This window comes from Melanerpes formicivorus, unplaced genomic scaffold (assembly GCF_026170545.1).
Source record: "Melanerpes formicivorus ecotype bairdi unplaced genomic scaffold, bMelFor1.0.p_v2 SCAF_7, whole genome shotgun sequence".
In the NCBI taxonomy this organism is placed as follows: domain Eukaryota; kingdom Metazoa; phylum Chordata; class Aves; order Piciformes; family Picidae; genus Melanerpes; species Melanerpes formicivorus.
In genome coordinates, this window is record NW_027142359.1 from 6562448 (window position 1) to 6582325 (window position 19878).

Consider the following 19878-nt stretch of genomic DNA (forward strand, 5'->3'; position numbering starts at 1 on the left):
GATATTCCAATAATGAGCCATTCCTTGCTCCTTATCCTCACTTAGGTTTTGGGTTGGTTTTTTTTAGAGGACTGAAGCACAGACTTAATCTGGCAATAAATCCAACTCTGGAATTAAATTAAAAATGGAAAAATCGGTCAGTCTGCAAGTGACACTAATATGGAAGGGAGTGTTGACCTGCTGGAGGGTAGGAAGGCTCTACAGAGGCACCTGGACAGGCTGGATCAATGGGCCAAGGCCAATGGGATGAGGCTCAACAAGGCCAAGTGCTGGGTCCTGCACCTGGGTCACAACAACCACACAAAGTCTCCAGACTTGGGGCACAGTAGGTAGGAACAGACCAGTAGAGAAAGACCTAGGGATGTTGGTCAATGGTAGCTGAAGACAAGCCAGGGTGTGCCCAGGTGGCCAAGAAAGCCAACAGCATCCTGGCTTGGATAAGCAATGGTATGGCCAGCAGGGCCAGAGCAGGGATTATCCCCCTGCACTCAGCACTGGTGAAGCCACACCTCGAGTATTGGGTTCAGTTTTGGGCCCCTCATTCCAAGAAGGATATTGAGGTGCTGGAGAAGGTCCAAAGAAGGGCAACAAAGCTGGTGAAGGGTCTGGAGAACAGGTCTGTTGAGGAGCAGCTGAGGGAGCCGGGCTTGTTGAGCCTGGGAAAAGGAGGTTGAGAGGAGACCTTCTGGCCCTCTACAGGAGAGCTGAAAGGAGGTTGGAGACAGCTGGGGCTTGGTCCCTTCTCCCTAGTAATAAGTGACAGGATAAGAGGAAACAGCCTCAAGCTGCACCTTGGGAGGTTTAGGTTGGACATCAGAAGAAACTTTTTCACTGTAAGAGTTCTCAAAGACTGTGACAGGCTGCCCAGGGAGGTGGTTAAATCCTCATCCCTGGCGAGGTTTAAAAGATGTCGCAATGTAGTGCTGAGGAACATGGTTTTGTGGTGACCTTGACAGTGCTGGGTTAACGTTTGGAATCGATCTCAAAGGTCTTTTCCAACCAAAATGATTCCCTGATTCTACATCAAGGTGTTAATTTAATTAAACAACTTCCATGTTGGAAAACGGCTGAAGTGGGAGGGGACCTCTTGAAATGGTCTGCACCAAGCATTGCTTGCAGCTGGGAGAGGCTACCCAAGATGTCCCCAGCTGAGTTATAATCTCTCTGCAGGCAGACTCTTGGCAGTGTGGTCTAGCGTTTTACCATCCTGACAGTAGTGAGGTGTTGTGTGAAAGATGCTCCAGCCCCTTATCATGAAATAAGTGGTGTACAAATTGAAAGGGTTGTTTGTTTTCTTAAGGCCAAGGTCACTTTTGTAAGGTTTGCCTTATTAAAAAAAAAACACCTCAGGATCATATTCCAATTTTTCTTCTCCCAAGTCCAGTGCCTGTGACTTAGAACAACACTGCAGCCAAAAAATCAGCATATAAAACAGAACACAACACAGAATGATTGCAAAATTGATTGGACTGAGCCTCGGCTCCAGCCCTCCCCCTGACATTACTCATATCCACACATGAAAAACTACACTAGCTCATTTTTTAAGGTCACAGCTTCTGGCAATGAACAGGATCAAATGCAAATCAAACCAGGAAGAAAAGCCTTAACTGCAAATATGCAAAGTCCAGACAGAACCCTGCAACAGCATTTCTAAGTCATCAGCTGATTGCGGAATGCTCACCGCTGAAGAACACCTATCATTGAAGGCTGCTCCACATTATTTGACATCTCAGGTCAAACTCCCAATGAGCTCCCTTCTTCCCCCATCACTTTAGAAGATATTTTACAAGTTATCCCTAATTATGAGTGAGACAGCCAGGAGAAAGGGAATTATCCCATTTTGGCACTTCAGGACATGGTTTAATGGCCATGGCGGTCTCAGATCAATGGCTGGACTTGATGATTCATAAATTTATAGAACAGTTTAGGGCTGGACGGGACCTAGAAGATCATCTAGTTCCAAGCCCCCTGCCATGGGCAGGGACACCTCCCACCGGACCATATTGCTCAAAGCCTCATCCAACCTGGCTTTGAACACCTCCAGGGAGGTGGCATCCACAACCTCCCCAGGCAAACTGTTCCAGTGTCTCACTAACCTCACTGGAAAGAATTTCTTCCTAATCTCCAACCTAAATCTCCCCTCTTCAAGCTTCAACCCATTGCCCCTCATCCTATCACTACAAGCCCCTGCAAAAAGCCTCTTTCCAGCTCTCCTGTAGCTCTCTTCAGGTACTGGAAGGCTGCTCTAATGCCTCCCCAGAGCCGTTTCTTCTCCAGGTTGAAGTTCAACTCTCTCAGCCTGTCCCCAGCTCTCTGGTCACTTTTGTGGCCCTCCTCTGGACCCATTCCAGAAGCTCTATGTCCCTTTTATGATGGAGGATCTTAGAGGTCATTTCCAACCTAAACAATTGTACGATTCTATGAATTTAGCACATTTTATAGTGGGATGTTCCTGAGGTAGACTGCTTGCTGCTCTACAGAACTATGCCATGCTACTTACCTAATCTTTGATTCTAAACAAAGTTTGAAAAGATAATTTCTATTAACACAGTGACACAAAATACAAAGTTGCTTATTAAGCCTTTGGTTGAGACTCAGCAAATTTTGTCCACACCATGAGACGCCCCACTAAAACCAGTACAATAGCTTTGTTGGACCATACGTATGTATTTATCAGATTAAGATCATTATCAGTCTTGCCTGCTAATTAAACTACTCTCTTTTGAGAAACAACTACCTTGAAATGCTCATCTAGAAAGCTGCTGATCTCCATTGCTTTTAAAACCTTGAAATGGTCTGGGAAAGTTCCTGGTCTCCACTGCTTTTAAAACCTTGGAATGGTCTGGGAAAGTTCCTGGTCTCCACTGCTTTTAAAACCTTGGAATGGTCTGGGAAAGTTCCTGGTCTCCACTGCTTTCAAAACCTTGGAATGGTCTGGGAAAGTTCCTGGTCTCCACTGCTTTCAAAACCTTGGAATGGTCTGGGAAAGTTCCTGGTCTCCACTGCTTTCAAAACCTTCTAAACCATACCCATGAGAGAGGATTTTCTTCAGGTGCAATTTAGGACATAGAATAAAATACGACTAAATTGATTTGGGCCGTGGGCAGACGTACAGGCTTTGTTGAGGCAGCAGAGCCTGGTGAAGACTTTCCCCCTGGGAAGGCACTTTTTACAAGGGGCTTGTAGTGACAGAATAAGGGAATGGACTGAAGCTGGAAGAGGGGATATTTAGACTGGAGATAAGGAAAAAATTCTTTACAGTGAGGGTGGTGAGACAGTGGAACAGGTTGCCCAGGGAAGTTGTGGATGCCTCCTCCCTGCAGGTGTTCAAGGCCAGGTTGGATGAGGCCTTGAGCAACCTGTTCTAGTGGGAGGCATCCCAGCCCATGGCAGGGGGGTTGGAACTAGATGATCTTTAAGGTCCCTTCCAACTCAAAACCAGTCTATGCTTCTATGGATCTACATTACTGTTTTACTGGCGGTCACCAGTCTTTACTGGCAAAAAATGTGAAGCACAGATGGCTCAGACATGGGCAGGGAAGCAGAGTCTTTCAAGAGACAGGGAGGAATAGAGTAGAGTAGAGTAGAATTAACCAGGTTGGAAGAGACTGCTGAGATCATCAAGTCCAACCTATCATCCAACACTATCTAGTCAACTAAACCATGGCACCAAGCACCCCATCCAGTCTCTTCCTAAACACCTCCAGTGATGGTGACTCCACCACCTCCCTGGGCAGCCCATTCCAATGGCCAATAACTCTTTCTATGAAGAACTTCTTCCTAACAGCCACCCTAAACCTCCCCTGGTGCAGCTTGAGACTGTGTCCTCTTGTTCTGGTGCTGGTTGCCTGGGAGAAGAGACCAAACCCCACCTGGCTACAACCTCCCTTCAGGTAGTTGTAGACAGCAAGAAGGTCTCCCCTGAGCCTCCTCTTCTTCAGGCTAAACAACCCCAGCTCCCTCAGCCTCTCCTCATAGGGCTTGTGCTGCAAGCCCCTCACCAACTTTGTTGCCCTTCTCCGGACACATTCCAGCAACTCAACATCTTTCCTAAACTGAAGGGCCCAGAACTGGTTTGCATCTCAGTTGTATCTGGAAAGCTGAAGTGGTGACAAAGTTTAGGACAAACCAAGCTCTTTGTGTCATTACCCAGCTTCAGTGATGTGCACTGATTTGGCTGTGGAAAACTGAACCTGTGTATAAGACAAAGGGGAGTGAACAGTGTGTACATACACCACAAACAAGCCTGGCAGTTTAATTAGCTCCTAATTAAACTGCACCACATGGTTAAGCAACAAATGAAAATGTCCTAAGAAGTCTGCTCATCAGAGAAAGCATAAAACATTCCCAAGGCACACAGTGAGGCTGTGTGATTCTTCCCCACTACTCCACCCTCCTAAGACTCCACCTGGAGTACTGTGGCCAGCTCTGGAGCCCCCAACACAAGAAGGACATAGAACTGTTAGAGTGGGTCCAGAGAAAGCTATGAAGATGATCAGAGGGCTGGAGCACCTCTCCTATGAAGACAGGCTGAGAGAGTCAGGGTTGTTCAGCCTGGTGAATAGAAGGCTCCAGGGAGAACTTACAGGAGCCTTCTATTTGAAGGAGACTTAGAGGAGAGCTGGAGAGGGACTTTTAACAAAGGCATGGAGTGACAGGATGAGGAGATAGGGCTTCAAGGTGGAAGAAGGTGGATTTAGATTGGACATGAGGAAAATTCTTCACCATGAGAATGGTGAGGCACTGGAACAGGTTGCCCAGGGAAGCTCTGGTAGCTGCAAGCCTGGAAATGTTCAAAGCCAAATTGGATGGGGCCTTGAGTAACCTGGTCTATGGGAAGCATCCCTGCCCATGGCAGGAGTGTTGGAACTAGATGATCTTTAAGGTCCCTTTCCCACCCTAACTATTCTGTGATTCTAAGATAATGCTTCACCCAGAGTCCTCTACACGAGGCAGTGTCCTACCATGGATTTATGGGTTGGCAGATCCTGCCCTCCTCACATTAAATTAATTCTCCAAGTAGACAGAGCAAGAGGCTGGTTCTCTATAAATGCCTCTCTGTGTGCTACATGACACACAAACGCTGTGGTGTGAGTCAGGTCTGGAGAAAACCATTTTGTCTATGCTGGTCTGTAGGAAGAATTTATATTGCTTCCATTTCAAAGCATCATGATGTTTCTTAGGCAGGATTTTCATAACATAGTGTCCAAGTTTACACAGCCCTGAAGAAAGCTGGGGAGAAAGATGATGGGAAGTCTTCTGAGCTGGGAACAGGCATCCATCAGAGCACACCAGTTGCTCAACCAAAGGAGTGACGTGCCACAACAGGAGTTGTGCTGCTGTCATCTGCAACATGAAACCAGGGCCTCACTGATGCCCCAGCAGCACTGCTTACCTCCTCCTGCCACACACACACACAGAGCCAAGAAAAACCTGGGCTCATCTTTCACTTAATTCAACAGCAAACTTCTAAGAACACAGTGCGAGTAACCGTGGAGATCCGACAGGCTTTTATTGCAAGGCAACTTCTGAGTCAACATTGACAAAGGGTGAGCAGTTCACCTGCACAGACCAAGCTACCATGACTGACACCTTCAGGTTTAGTAGTTTAAGGTTTTAATGGCACATGTTGAGCATTCAGGGCTTAAAAGAGCAGTCAGGCATTGGAACAGGCTGCCCAGGGCAGTGGTGGAGCCACCAACCCTGGAGGTGTTCAAGAAATTTGTGGACACAGCAATTTGGGACATGGTTTGATGGCCATGGTGGTATTGGGTTGATGGTTGGACTTGGTGATCTTAGAGGCCTTTTCCAACACAAATAATTCAATGATTTAAGCAAAGTGAGCCTTCTGTTTGCTGATGTATCTTGATTGTATAGCTGTAACTTGGTTGCATTGTAAGTCACGTGCAGGAAGCTGCAAAGGCTATAAAACCCACAGGACTTTGTTTTCTTAACTTGGCAGAAGAGAGCTGCTGCTCCTTTGTAAACATGAGGGTATTTTAGTCAGCTATCCCTGTGCATCCTTTCACTAACTACCTGTGGCTTTGACAGTGACCTCAAACCCATGCTCTCCTGTACCTATCACCTCCACACTTACAAGAAAGGTGTTCACAGCTGTGAACTGCAGCTAAACTAAGTACTGGTATAAAACAAGCTCATTTCCTCAAGGTAAAGCTGGTGGTAAGACAGAGGCTTCTGGATGAGAATCCCAGCTGGCAATGCTGGCACTCATGACCTGCATCTACATACAAGGTGTTCAGACATAGATTCATACAACACTTAGGTTGGAAGGGACCCCTGAATACCATCTAGTCCAGGAGACTGCAGTCAGGACAGACCTCTGCAAGTAGAGCAGGTTGCCCCGAGCTCCAAACAACTCTGACCTGCAATGGTTCCAGGGATAGGGCATTTACCACCTTCCTGGGCAACCTGGGCCAGGCTCTCACCACCCTCAATGTCCAACATTTCTTCCTTCTCTCCAGTGTGAATCGCCCTCTTTTAGTTCGAGCCATGCCCCTTTGTCTGGTCACAACAGGCCCTGCTCAAAAGTCTGTCCCCAGCTTTCTTAAATATGAGGGCCTTGTTCTGTATTATCAGCAAACACATCTACCATGTTCCCTTCATGAGGACAATCATACAGCAGCAGAAGTTTTCCTGGGAATAATTATGGCCTCACCAAAAACTGGGGATTGGACTGGGCTCCTTTTCTCTGACTACATCAGAATCTGGATGAACTCTTGACTATTTCTGGGCTCAGAATTACTAAGACACTTTTCAAAACATCAATATGTAACAGCCAAATAAAATACATTCTATACAAAGCTATCTTCTAAGCCAGGCACTGCCATTTCTAAGAGATAAACCAGTTAGAAAGGCCATGAGGTTTTAATGACAGAAGTATGGTCTGTGGACGACTTAGACTTTACCATCAGAAACAGTAAAGGCAACAAGTGCTGAGGTTTGGAATTGCAGCTCTGGCTTCAGTAACAAAATCTTCCTTCAGATTAAGTCTTAAAGAGAAGAAGAAAAGTAGAAGATTTGAATTAGGGAAACCACACAGTTAGTACAAACAAAACACAAATCAATAGGAGGAAAAAGCAAGAAAGTAAGCAGGGAATTTGTAGTCTTTTGTTTGCAGAGAACTCCTGTACAACAGAGTGCTCCAGCACAGGTTAGAATGCTCTGAAGAGGGACAAGAGGATGCAACACAGGTTAGAGAACTGCAAAGAGTGACAGGAGGCTGAAACACAGGTTAAAGAGCTATAAAAGGTGGCAAGAAACTGAAACACAGCTTAAAGATCTGGAAAGGGTGACAAGAGGCTGAAATGAACAGGTCAGGGTCAGTGATGTAACTTTCTGGTTCCTTTTGAACTTGTAAACTAAATAGACGAGCTCTGGCAATTTCAAAATTATTAGTCTCTGTTTTGCCATACTTTGAGGAAAAGTGACATAGAGAAGTGTTCAGGAAGTGAAAGGTTATTTCTTGTGCATCTTCAGTAAACACGGAAGACACTGAGGGTACAAAGGAAAGCACATAAAGCAATCTGCAAATGCCAGCTTGTAGTTGTTCTTGGTCAGAAACCTCAGAACTGAGGGTGGCCACACTTTCTTTCCATGCAGGAGGCTACCACCACCTTGAGATAAGATGCAAGAGCTTGATGTCCTAGAGACAAAAAAACCTCCACCCAACCCATGCAAAACTGCATGGGGGAGAGATTGGACTAGATGACCTTAAAAAGTCCCTTCCAACCCAAACCATTGTTTGAGTCTATAATTCAGTCTATAATTCAATGATAAAATACCAGATTTAAACATAAAGGGCTCAGCCTAAGTGCAACATTTAAGGCAAATTGTATTTTTTATACTTCTTCCTTAAACATCTAATTCCTTACAAATTAAAAGGGCTTTATCAAAGAAAACTAAGCCCAAACAAACAAAAAACAGATTTAAATTTGCAAAAACAGGTATTTATGGATGGCAAGCAACAGGAAGTTATTTAGACTGTGCAAGCACCAAGGCATGCAAGGTTTGTTTTATCTATCTCTTTGTGTTGAGTAGAAAAGTTCTGCCAAATACATTTCCTGAAAAACTTAGCCCACGTACAAAGAAGTTTCTTCCAAGTGTTGATTCTCATCCCTCCCTCCTTCCCCTGTCCATGGTCTGCTTCACAGAATGGTAGGGGTTGGAAGGGACCTCTGGAGATCATTCAGTCGAACCTTATTTTCCTTATCTAAAGAAGTAGGCTTAGATCTGTCCTTCCTGCTGGCCGGAAAATATCAGATTTAAATATAAAGGCCTCAGCCTAAGTGCAACACTTAAGGCAAACTGTTTGAAAAAGCACAAGTCAATATTGCCTCAATCTCAACTTCCAGCCAGTAAAATTAAGCAGCTTAAAATATCTGAAGTGGAAGAGCTGTTTATTCTTGATGTATTTTGACAGAATATGCCCAAAACTGAGGGGCAATTTTTAAGAGTATCACTAATAAATATATCAATACCCTGGGACACCTGATGGACAATCCAGACCCTGTTCAGTCTTTGAATAACTGGAAATGACAGGAAACAAAACACTCAAGCAACAGTTTAAACAGCACAGGGTGTCCAAAATAACTGAAAACTTGCACTGTATTCACAAACTGGCGCCTCAACAGGCCCAGCCCTTCTCAGATCCACCCTGCAAACATGGGAGGTCATCTACAGCAGCCTGAGAAGCATGCACATTTTCCTTTGGGAAGCATGAGGAATCAGGAATGGTGTGGCCAGCAGGAGTAGGGAAATGACTGTATCCTGTACTCAGCACTGGTGAGGTTGCACCTTGAATCCTAGGTTCAGTTTTCAGCCCCTCACTCCAAGAAGGACATTGAGGAGCTGGAAAGGGTCCAGAGAAGGGCTGGTGAAGGGTTTGGAGAAAAAAAAGTCTAATAAGGAGCAGCTAAGAAACTGGGATTGTTCAGCCTGGAGAAGAGAAGGCTAAGGAGAGACCTTCTGGCACCTTACAACTCCCTGAAAGGAGGTTGCAGTGAGGTGGGGGTTGGTCTTTTCTCCCTAGTATCAGGCAACAGAATGAGAGGAAATGGCCTGAAATTCAGCCGGGAGAGATTTAGACTGGATATTAGGAACAATTTCTCTCCTGGAAGAGTGGTCAGGCATTGGAACAAGATGCCCAGGGCAGCGGTGAAGTCACCACCCCTGGAGGTGTTCAGTAAACTTGTGGCCGTGGCACTTTGGGACACGGTTTAATGGCCATGGGATGGTGTTGGGTTGAAGGCTGGACTTCATGATCTTAGAGGGCTTTTCCAACCCAAACGATTCTCTGATTGTACAAACAGCAGCTGTCACTTAGATGTTTCATTCAAAGGGAATGAAACCTTTGGGGAATGGCAAAGGAAAGCAGCATTTCCAGAAGAGTTAAGGAGTGGAAGGTTGTTTAGTCAGGGTCAGGCAGAGTTGAGACTAAAACATCCCAAGGCTTCTAAACCCATCAAGTGCTGCATTGTATGCTCATCCACCTGTAGACTGCCTCCTTATCTCTGTGAACCTTCCTGTCCCCTCCTCCAGTACACACACAGGCAAAGTCATGACTCATACTAAACACTGTATGCTTCAAAAGTCAGAGGACAGAGCATTAAGTACTGAATTTATTCAATTCAGTAGCAGATCTGCCTCTATGTAGTAAACTGAATTTAAAAGAAGTTCAAGATATACTTCATAGAACAAAGCTACCAGATATGCATTTATGATGGATGGAGTTTCTTGAAGCAAATTGCCTTGCCAAAACTTGTTCTTTACTAGCAAGCCCCTGCTGCTGCTTTGGGAATTCCATAGCTACAGCACAAAAGAGACTTGGAATTTCTGGAAGAGTGTTTGTTTACTACCAGAACTGCTGACAAGGCAGAATCAACAGCAACTCCAAATCACTTACTCCAAGACAATCTTCCTGTTCCTTGGTAGCTGGAGCTGTACTTTACAACATCTTAACCCTGCAGGTAGGTTCCCCCTCAACCCCAAATTCCAGTCTAATTTTTTTTTCCCAGGCTCTCAACACTACCTTGCTCCATTAGCTACAGATGGCCTGTAACCATAAGACAAGAGGAAATGGTTTAAGCTGGACCAGGATAAATTTAGGTTGGACATCAGGAGGAAGTTCTTCCCAAGAGCAGCGAAATACTGGAGCAGGTTACACAAGGATGTGGTTGAGGCCCCATCCCTGGAGATATTCACGATCAGACTTGATGTGGCTCTGGGACAGTCTGATCTAGTTGGAGCTGTCCCTGCTGACTGCACGGGGGTTGGACAAGATGACCTTTGAGGATCCCTTCCAACCTGGTGCACTCTGTGAATCCTCTGCTTTCCCAATGACTTCTAGTTCTTTCATTTCCTACTTTACCCTTCACAACCCACAGGGAAAGGAAAAGAAGTGCAGCAGAACAATTTTATGGGCCTGAAGTTTTAAAGTGTAAACACGATCACCTAACAGACAGGGAACCATGGTCCTATCACCATCACTAAACAACTCATCCAGTGCCAGAGGACGGTAAAAGGTGATGATATGAAACAAGTGGCACAGACCACACTTTTCCAAGCAGATAGAAGCTGCTCTTCCAGTTTCCTGTAGCTCAGGCTTGTTGTTTTGCTGTCAGTTATGCAACTTATGTTACATTTATATAACCAGTTCAAGGGAAAAATCTGAGTATTACTTGTCAGCAAAAAAAAAAAGATGGTAGTTTGATAAGCTCTTCAGCATCAATACAAGTCAGGACCTGTTCCTTAAAAATCCCCCTGTTTTCAACAGGCCAGGACATTCAAGCCACTAAATCACACTTCCTCAGTCCCCCTCTTCAATTTCTATCAATAGAAATTGCAGTCAATTTGCCCAAGAGAAAATTCATCACTACCTTCTTCCAGCAACCCAGAGCACTGTTTCTGGTTTTTGGAATGATGAGGTGAATGAAGAAAGCAAATATGGCACTGGCTACCTAAAGGGCTGCTAAAGACATTGAGTTGGACTTGTTCATGGGTGGACTCAATCTTGGAGGTCTTTTCCAACCTTATGATTCTAAGTGAGTGAGTAAGATAAGTAAGCCATAATTTGATGTGCTGCAGAGAAACTAGAGTGGAAGGTGGAAGTCCCCATTTAGCTGCCAAACACCCCAAATGCTCCTGAGGTTCCACTTTCCTTCTTGATGAGCTTTAAACATTTTTGTCTCACCCTAGCAGCAAAACTCAGTGGTGCCCAGCGACAGGACAAGGGGCAACGGCACGAAGTGGAACGCAGGAGGTTCCACCTGAACAGGTGGAAAAACTTCCTCAGTATAAGAGTGCTGGAGCCCTGGAACAGGCTGCCCAGAGAGATTGTGGAATCTCTCCCAGATGGCCATAATGATGCTGGTCAAGCTGCTGTGGGTGCCTCTCCTTTAGCTGGGGGGGGTTGGACTGGATGATCTCCAGAAGTCCCTTCCAACCCCCACTATTCTGTGTTTTCTATATCAGTTCATGACAAAGGTTTCTTTGCAACAGGCAGGCTGTGAGTATTAACTGACTTATTCATCTGCTTGAACTGTAAAAAGCATTTTCTATCAATTCAGCAAGTGTTTGCCATTACCAATATCTGAAATCTAATTGCATTTGAAGTGCTTCAGAGACCTAGAGCAACTCTGTGTTTACAGGAAAAATGCACAATCTTCAAGAAACTGCAAACTATTGGACAGGCTTCTAAAGCACAACTGGACTACTGCCAATTTATCATCTAGAAGAAAACATTTTGTCATTTTTAATTGCTGTAGGAGACACGACATGAATCAGGAACCAAGACACAATTCAGACTTCCTTTTATTTCTGGTTCCTAAGTTCTCCTAACAATCCTTTTCACATCTGAACACAGTCTTAGTGGTTTGGTTTTAATGTGCAAAAGCATTAAGCTCTCAAAACAACACAAACATCTTCCTCTTTACATGAGCACAGGCAGAGCAGCTCTCTCTTGTGCAATTCATGCCCAACACAATGTACAGCTTCAAGGGTTCTCCAGTTGGCTTTGGGCGGTATTTTGAACCTGTTTCTCATACCAAGTCAAGCAGCAGCAAGGTGCCAACAAACCTAGGGCCAGCTCTGTAGGTGAAAAAAAGTGTTTCACCTCCAAATTGAGGGAGGACGAGAAGGTACATGGTAGGAAAGGGGTGAAATCTTCCTGCCCACAGCAGCAAGCATCACTGTCAGGATGCTGCCTACAAAAACACAGAAATAATTTTCCCCTCTACACAAAAAAGGGAAGCTGGTTTCTGTAAATTCAGTCTTTTATTTCCAGGACTGTGAACTACTACAGAAGCATCCATCTAAACTTACTGAATTTGGTTTCATTTACTCTTGCAAGCAAGAACCCTGGAGCACTTTCAGCCCCAGAAGAGTGAAGGTAAAAGAATTAAGAGTTAAGTTTAAATTGCACACTCTGTTTGACTATGGAAAATATGAGGTTAAAAGGTATGTTGATTTTACTCACTAAGTCTCTTCAGGTATACTTCAGCTTTGTGTTCTGCAATTGACACAGCTTTGCTTTCCAGAGCTTTCCTATCAGACATTCCCTCCAGATTCTGCTTCCCGTTTGTTTTGCAAATAAGCTCATGCAACAGACCATCCCATGTGGTCACAGAGAAACAGCATATTCCCAAATGGTTCAAGATTCAAGATTTACAGAATCTGCCCCTCAATGAAGGCCACTTTGAAAGGAATTCTTAGCCATTTTTGCAGCGCAGAGTTTAGGAATTCACAAGCTTAAAGTTGATCTAGTTCTGTACTTATATTCTTGTGCAATTAAAACCTACATATGTTTGCTTTTCACAAGATTTTTCACCTAACCTTTCCCAAAGGTCAAATGCTTGCAGCTTTGTTCTGCATTAGTATAGCATATCCTCTGTTCCACTGGGTTTTGGGGCAGATGGCATGCACATTTAGAGATTCATAGAATGGTTTAGGTTGGAGGGGACCTTAAAGACCATCCAGTTCCAACACCCCTGCTGTGGGCAGCGACATCTTCTGCTAGACCAAGCTGCTCAAGACCACATCCAGCCTGCCCTTGAACACCTCCAGGGAGGCAGCATCCACAACCTCCCTGGGCAGCCTGTTCCAGTGTCTCACCACCCTCATTATAAAGAATTTCTTCCTCATTTCCAGTCTAAATCTGCCCTCCTCAAGTTTCAATCCATTCCCTCTCTTAAGGAGAGCTAAAAATGCATTGACAAAAACACTCATAAAAACCTTCCTGCAATCACCAACTTTTTACACCACAAATGACAGCAAGAGCCTGATGGGACCTGTTGTTTGCTCAGAGGCAGGCAGCACGTCCTTAAGAGGCTCTGTGCTTCAAAGCACCTGTCTCCATGTCACCTAGCACAAACCCAGATCAAGGTACAACTTCCTGTGTGTTTTAAAAACAAGTGCCAGGAGGAAATGCCTCCTGCTCCCCATATATGGGTAAAACTGAACTTAACATTGAGCTTCAGCAGCCCCAAATAAAATGGTACCAACTTGCCTACGTTCCACTCAAGAATAAAACTACAGACAATCTTCTATGAGCAACTTAAACTGGGCAAACTGGAGTTAAGTTTAAACACCAATATGACTTTGAATTATTCCCATCTCCCACAAAAAAGCAACCACCAAAAAAAAGCACAAACTTTCTTCTACTGCACAATTAGCCTCGAGGTCTCTATGCCTCAAAATACAGCTCCCCATCTCTAATCCATCCCAGAAGCCACCCATCTTCCTCCTAAACATGGTCTCCATGTCTGTTTAAACAGTATAGTATCAGTCAGGGCTGGAAGGGACCACAAGGATCATCTAGTTCCAACCGCCCTGCCATGGGCAGGGACACCCCACACTAGATCAAGCTGGACAGAGCCTCATCCAGCCTGGTCTTAAACACCTCCAGAGCTGGCTCCAGCCTATCCTGCCACACCGAGCAACTGCCATGTTGTCTTCCTGCCATCAACTTACATGGTTAGCAGTGGGGTTAACATACTTCAGACTTTTGGGTCGTGGTTCTCCTCATAGATTAACTTTCTGTATGTGTTTTTAAAACACCAACTCCAGAGGATTATCTAAACAACACAGCAATTGTTTTCTCACACAAACACACTAAGCAGAACTCTATTTTTAGGCGTCTGGAGATGGTAGAAAGTTCAGCACAACTTGTCAACTGCCAAATTACCCATTTCACGTCCCTGTGTGTGCTTGGGGGTGACAGATACCTAACAGAGAGGTGACCTGCCTGCACGATGGCTGTCACCAGGCTTACAGGAAGGGACACCTACAGAGAAGGGCCGAAAGCTGTCTCTAGCCCCACACAGGAACAGATGCCAGACTGACAGCTGGACACAATCAGTTTTCCCAAGCCCTACAATGGCACAGAAATGCAAGGAAGCAGTATTTCTAAGCGGCTTGACTGGAAAAGAAGACCGATGAGACTTACGGAGGGTCCGAGCTCACTCCTGAGCATCTGGATTTTTTTTTTTATTTCCCCCATTTCCAACAGTTATTTCACTCCTGTTTCTCCTATCACCAAAACGCGGCCTCCCAGGACTCGCCGCTCGCCGAAACGTGGCTCTGAAAACTCCCTTCCCAGCACGGCACCGCCAGCACGGCCTCGTTCCCCGGCCCCTCTCCGCCGAGGGAAACCCAACGTCCCCGCACACCCCAGCCCTGCCGCCGGGCCCGGCCGCCGCGCTGCTCCTGGGACAGGGCCGGCAAGGCCGCCGGGCGAAGCCCCGCACCGCCCCCGCGCCGTCAGCCATCTCGGGAGCTTTCCCCAGGGGAAGCGCCCGCCGCCCGCGCCGCCCTCCTCCCCGGCTCTCCTCAGCCCCGCACTCCGACAGGGGCACGCAGGACCCCTCTCCGGCCCCACTCCCCGCTTCCTTACCGGGCGTGAGACGGGCGGCGGAGCGGCGTGGGGGCCGCTCAGCCGCGACCCCGCGGGGCGGCGCGGCGCGGCGCGGCCCGGCCCGACCCGGTGTGTGCGAGAGCAAAGCCCGGGAGCGCTCGGCAGCAGGAGGGCGTCGGTCCCGGCACGGCAGCAGCGACGGCTGCCTGTGGCGCATGCGCCGACTCCAGCCCGCCCCAGGGCGGTGACGAGCCGCTTCCCGCCTCCCGCCGCCCAGCCTGAGAGTGTTGAGGGTGCTGAGGGGGTGGAGGCCCTGGGCTCGCAGTTAGGAGGCTGGCGGAGGCGAGAGGGGGGCGCCCTGCCCCTGAGACTTGCCGGGCCGAATGGGCGACAGGATGGGGTCGGTCCAGGCGCCCAGAGGCTGCCGACCTCAGGCGGGGCAGCCCTGATTCAGCCGCAGGGATGTGCCCAGAGCACGGGAAGGGTGAAGGCGGGGGAGGTATAAAGCGAGGTGAGGACTTAATAGTGCGGAGAGAGGTCAGCAGCCGGGAGTTAAAGAGGAGCTACTTAAAAAGTCGGCCACGTGGTACGGCTCAGATGGTGCTCAGGTCATAGAACCACAGACTGGTTTGGGGTAAAAGGGACCTTTAAAGCTCATCTAGCCCGACCCCCCGGCACTCAGCAGGGGCATCTGCAGCTAGAGCAGGTTGCTCCTGACCTGCAATAGTTCCAGGGATGGGGCATAAACCATCTCTCAGTGCAAAAAAATACCTTCCTGTATCTAGTCTGAAACTCCCTCTTTTAGTATAAACCCATCACACCTTGTCCTGCCACAACAGGCCCTGGTCAAGTCTGTCCCCAACTTTTCACCCAACCAGCACCCTCAAGTCCTTCTCAGGGCTGCTCTCCGTCCCCTCATCTCCCAGGCTGTGTTGACACCAGGGGTTGCCCCAGCTGAGGTGCAGGTCCTTGCACCTGGCCTTGCTGAACCTCCTAAGGTTCACACAGACCCACCTCTCAAAGTCTGCTGTCTTCACCAACCCAGTGCCAGGGCCATAGCTGCTGTCTCCACAGATTTCCAGCATCTGCCCTGGTGCAGGCTGAGCTACTGGTGTGTCTGGATCATCTTTAAACAACCTACAACCTACCCCTAGCCTCACAGAGATGTGGATGAGCTGGTGTAAACAACTTGGTGTTTATACCAAAATGAGGAGACACAATTCTCTTGTCTGCACAGAAAAGAGAACGGTTTCTTCATTGTGGTTTCAAACTCTTCACAAAGTCACAGGAAATGGCACAAGTGGAAGCAGTATCAGTCAGAAAATGATTCACTTCACTAAAACGATACCCCCCTGCCCACACACGCACACATAACTGGCAATTGTCTTCTCGAGAACCCATCTGCTGCTTTTGGGGGAATTGTCCTAACAGCCACATTGGCCACTAGAAGAAACCAACACGTGCCCCTTTTACACGTAATGGTAATTTCATGTCATGCAGACCGATCAGAGCACGCTGATAACATCATCTCATCAAGGTCTTCTCATGCATGGCAGCACATGGGTGTGCAAGTCCTGGCTTTTGAACCTTTTCTCTAGGAAATCAACCCAAAATCCCCTGTACTGCGCACTGGTGAGACCTCACCTCAAGCACTGCATGCAGTTCTGGGCCCTCTTTAAGGTGCTGGAGCAGGTCCAGAGGAGAGTGACAAGACCAGTGAAGGGACTGGAGGGAAAGTCTGATGAGAAGAGGCTGAGGGAGCTGGGCTTGTTTAGCCTGGAGGAGACTCAGGGGGGACCTCATCACTCTCTACAACTACCTGAAGTCAAGTCGTAGTAAGGTGGGCGTCAGGCTCTTCTCCCAGGCAACTTACAGCAAGAGGGCAAGGCCTGAAGCTGCACCAGGGGAGGTTTAGGTTGGATGTTAGGAAGCACTTACTCATGGAAAGAGTAGACACCGGAATGGACTGCCCAGGGAGGTAGTGGAGTCGCCATCCCTGGCGGTGTTCAAGGAAAGATTGGATGTGGCACTTAGTGACATGGTCTGGTCGATGTGGTGGTGTTGGGTCATAGGCTGGACCTGATGATCTCAGAGGTCTGTTCTAGCCTCCATAATTCTGTGATTCTGTGAACATGCAGGAGCTGGGAGGCATGTGAGTGCATACATGTGCACATCCACGTGATTGCACTTTATAAACTAAAGACAATCACTGATTGTACTTTTCCCCCCTCTCCCAAGAGGAAACAATCTTGCTCTTCCCAATGCATTTCCACAGCTCTCAGGTTCCCAGCAGAGCATAGCTTGGATGCTTTCCCACCGTTTTTTAACCCTTTTCCTCAGCCTCACAGCGCTGTTGGGTCTGGATTAGCCACATGCCTTGGAGTCTCATGCCATTTCCATCACCCTGGTAATCTTAACTCAGGTTAGAAGAGATCTTGAGGCTGGAAGATCAGAGCCTGCAGACACATGCAGCTGTGATATGGCTCTCAGGCCCAACTCTTGTTCCCTGTCTTGTCTATCTATCCATCTATCCATGTGCCCCCCCCCCGATTTTCCTGCAGAAGCTGTGCTGCCATTGTTTAGCTTTCAATCTTGTAAGCCCTTTCCATGGCTTTGCCTTTATAATGACAAAATCAAGTTTTCTCGGTGGGTTTCCTGCCCAGTAACAAACCAGATCTTTATTATTTATGCTTTCCAGGCAGGGCTCGTTTCCCAGCACAGCAACTGATGCTGCCAACGTCCTTTCAATCCTGAAGCTCAGAGCTGCAAATCAAAGCAAAGCTGAGGAGACCATGACAGAAGGATTGCATAAGGTGCTTAGCCTGGGGCTGCTGGTGGCTGCAGCAGCTCAGAGGAGAGCAGCTTTATTTCTGCCTCCATCTAAATTGGTGACACCCAAAGCCCAAGACCACATCCACGAATGACCCAGGCTCCCAAAGGCCACATCCTTCACCAGGAATTAAGTTCTCATGTGCTCACACACCTCACTTTAAAAGAAACGGCTGGGCTCCTACGGCACTCAAGAGTCTCACAGAAACTGTGTGCTCAGTTTCCTCACACAATCCCAGAATCCAAGCATGAGGGGAGTTGGAAGGGACCTGTGGAGGTCATCCAGTCCAAGCACCCTGCTAAAGCAGGGTCAGCCACAACAGGCTGTCCAGGTGATTTTGCATCAGAGGCTTTTTCTGCAGCTCTTTACAGAAAGACCCTGCTTTAGCTACAAACACATGTGCTTAATTGTTTAGGGGAAATTACTTTAAGGGGTTTAATCCAAAATGACATCCTTCCCATGGGATGGTATGTCGTGGTAAGAGCAGGACCTTTGGGTATAGGTTGGAAAATCCTTCCCTGTTATTAACATAGTTCTTGAGAGCAATTTTTAGAAGGATGTTGCTATCATCCCAGTTATATTTCACAGAACAACTGGGAGAGATCAACTGACAGCAGTGTCCTGAAATCAAGGATAATAAGCACAAAGCTCACATTATCGGCAAGACCACAAGAAAACTATGTTAGTGGGTGAACAGCAAGAAAATCAAGAGAAGCAATGTGCCCTTGTGACCAAGAAGGTCAATGGTCTTCTGTAGTGCATGAAGACTCTGACCAGCAGATCAAGGGAGGTTCTCCTTCCCCTCTGCTCTGCTGTAGTCAGGCCACATCTAAATTACTGAGTCCAGTTCTGAGCTCCCCAGTTCAAGAGAGACAAAGAACTACTGAAGAGAGTCCAGTGGAGGTTATGAAGATGCTGAGAGGCCTGGAGCATCTCTGTGAGGAGGAAAGGCTGAGAGACCTGGGGCTGTTCAGCCTGTAGCATAGAATAGAATAGAATAGAATAGAATAGAATAGAATAGAATAGAATAGAATAGAATAGAATAGAATAGAATAGACCTTTGAGATCATCAAGTCCAACCTATCATCCAACACTATTCTAATCAACCAAACCATGGCACCAAGCACCCCATCAAGTACCTTCCTAAACACCTCCAATGATGGTGACTCCACCACCTCCCTGGGCAGCCCATTCCAATGGCCAGTAACTCTATGAAGAACTTCTTCCCAACATCCAGCCTAAACCTGGTGCAGCTTAGGACTGTGTCCTCTTGTTCTGGTGCTGGTTGCCTGGGAGAAGAGACCAACCTCTGCCTGTCTACAACCCCCCTTCAGGTAGTTGTAGACAGCAAGAAGGTCTCCCCTGAGCCTCCTCTTCTCCAGGCTAAACAACCCCAGCTCCCTCAGCCTCTCCTCATGGGGCTTGTGCTCCAAGCCGCTCACCAGCTTTGTTGCCCTTCTCTGGACACATTCCAGCAGCTCAGTATCTTTCCTAAACTGAGGGGCCCAGAACTGGACACAGTACCCAAGGTGTGGCCTAACCAGTGCTGAGTACAGGGGCACAATGATCTCCCTGCTCCTGCTGGCCACACAGTTCCTGATACAGGCCAGGATGCCATTGGCCTTCTTGGCCACCTGGGCACACTGCAGGCTCATGTTCAGCCTACTATCAACCAGTACCCTCAGGTCCCTTTCTGCCTGGCCACTCTCCAGCCACTCTGACCCCAGCCTGTAGCACTGCATGGGGTTGTTGTGGCCAATGTGTAGAACCTGGCACTTGGATGTGTTAAAGCTCATGCCCTTGGACTCTGCCTATCTGTCCAGCCTGTCAAGGTTCCTCTGCAGAGCTCTCCTACCCTCTAACAGATCAACGCCTGAGAGGGGATCTGATCAATGCTCAGCAAGAGATAAAGGACCTGTGTGGGGCAAAAGGATGGGGCCAGACTCTTTTCAGTGGTGCCCAGTGACAAGAGAAGGGGCAATGGGTACACACTGGAACCCAGGTGGAGAAAGTTCTTTAGTGTGAGGGTGCTGGAGCCCTGGAGCAGGCTGCCCAGAGAGGTTGTGGAGTCTCCCTCTATGGAAAGCTTCCAAAGCCACCTGGCCATTGTCACCCTGGACAAGCTGCTGTGGGTGCCTCTCCTTTAGCTGGGGGGGGGTTGGACAGGATGATCTCCAGA

General features: G+C 47.4%; 1 protein-coding gene across 5 annotated transcripts in view; it reads right to left on the reverse strand.

Moving 5' to 3' along the window:
- JAK1 (Janus kinase 1) overlaps positions 1-19878 on the reverse strand; it is a 99237-nt gene that overhangs the window by 61738 nt on the left and 17621 nt on the right. Inside the window, exon 1 of one of the 5 annotated variants that reach the window (XM_068140818.1) lies at positions 14909-15021. The exons of 3 other annotated variants lie outside the window; for them this stretch is intronic. The gene's annotated coding sequence lies outside the window, so the exon portion shown is untranslated. Of the gene's footprint in view, positions 1-14908; positions 15022-19878 lie in introns of those variants that run through there. One more of the 5 variants, XM_068140822.1, reaches the window with a different exon arrangement.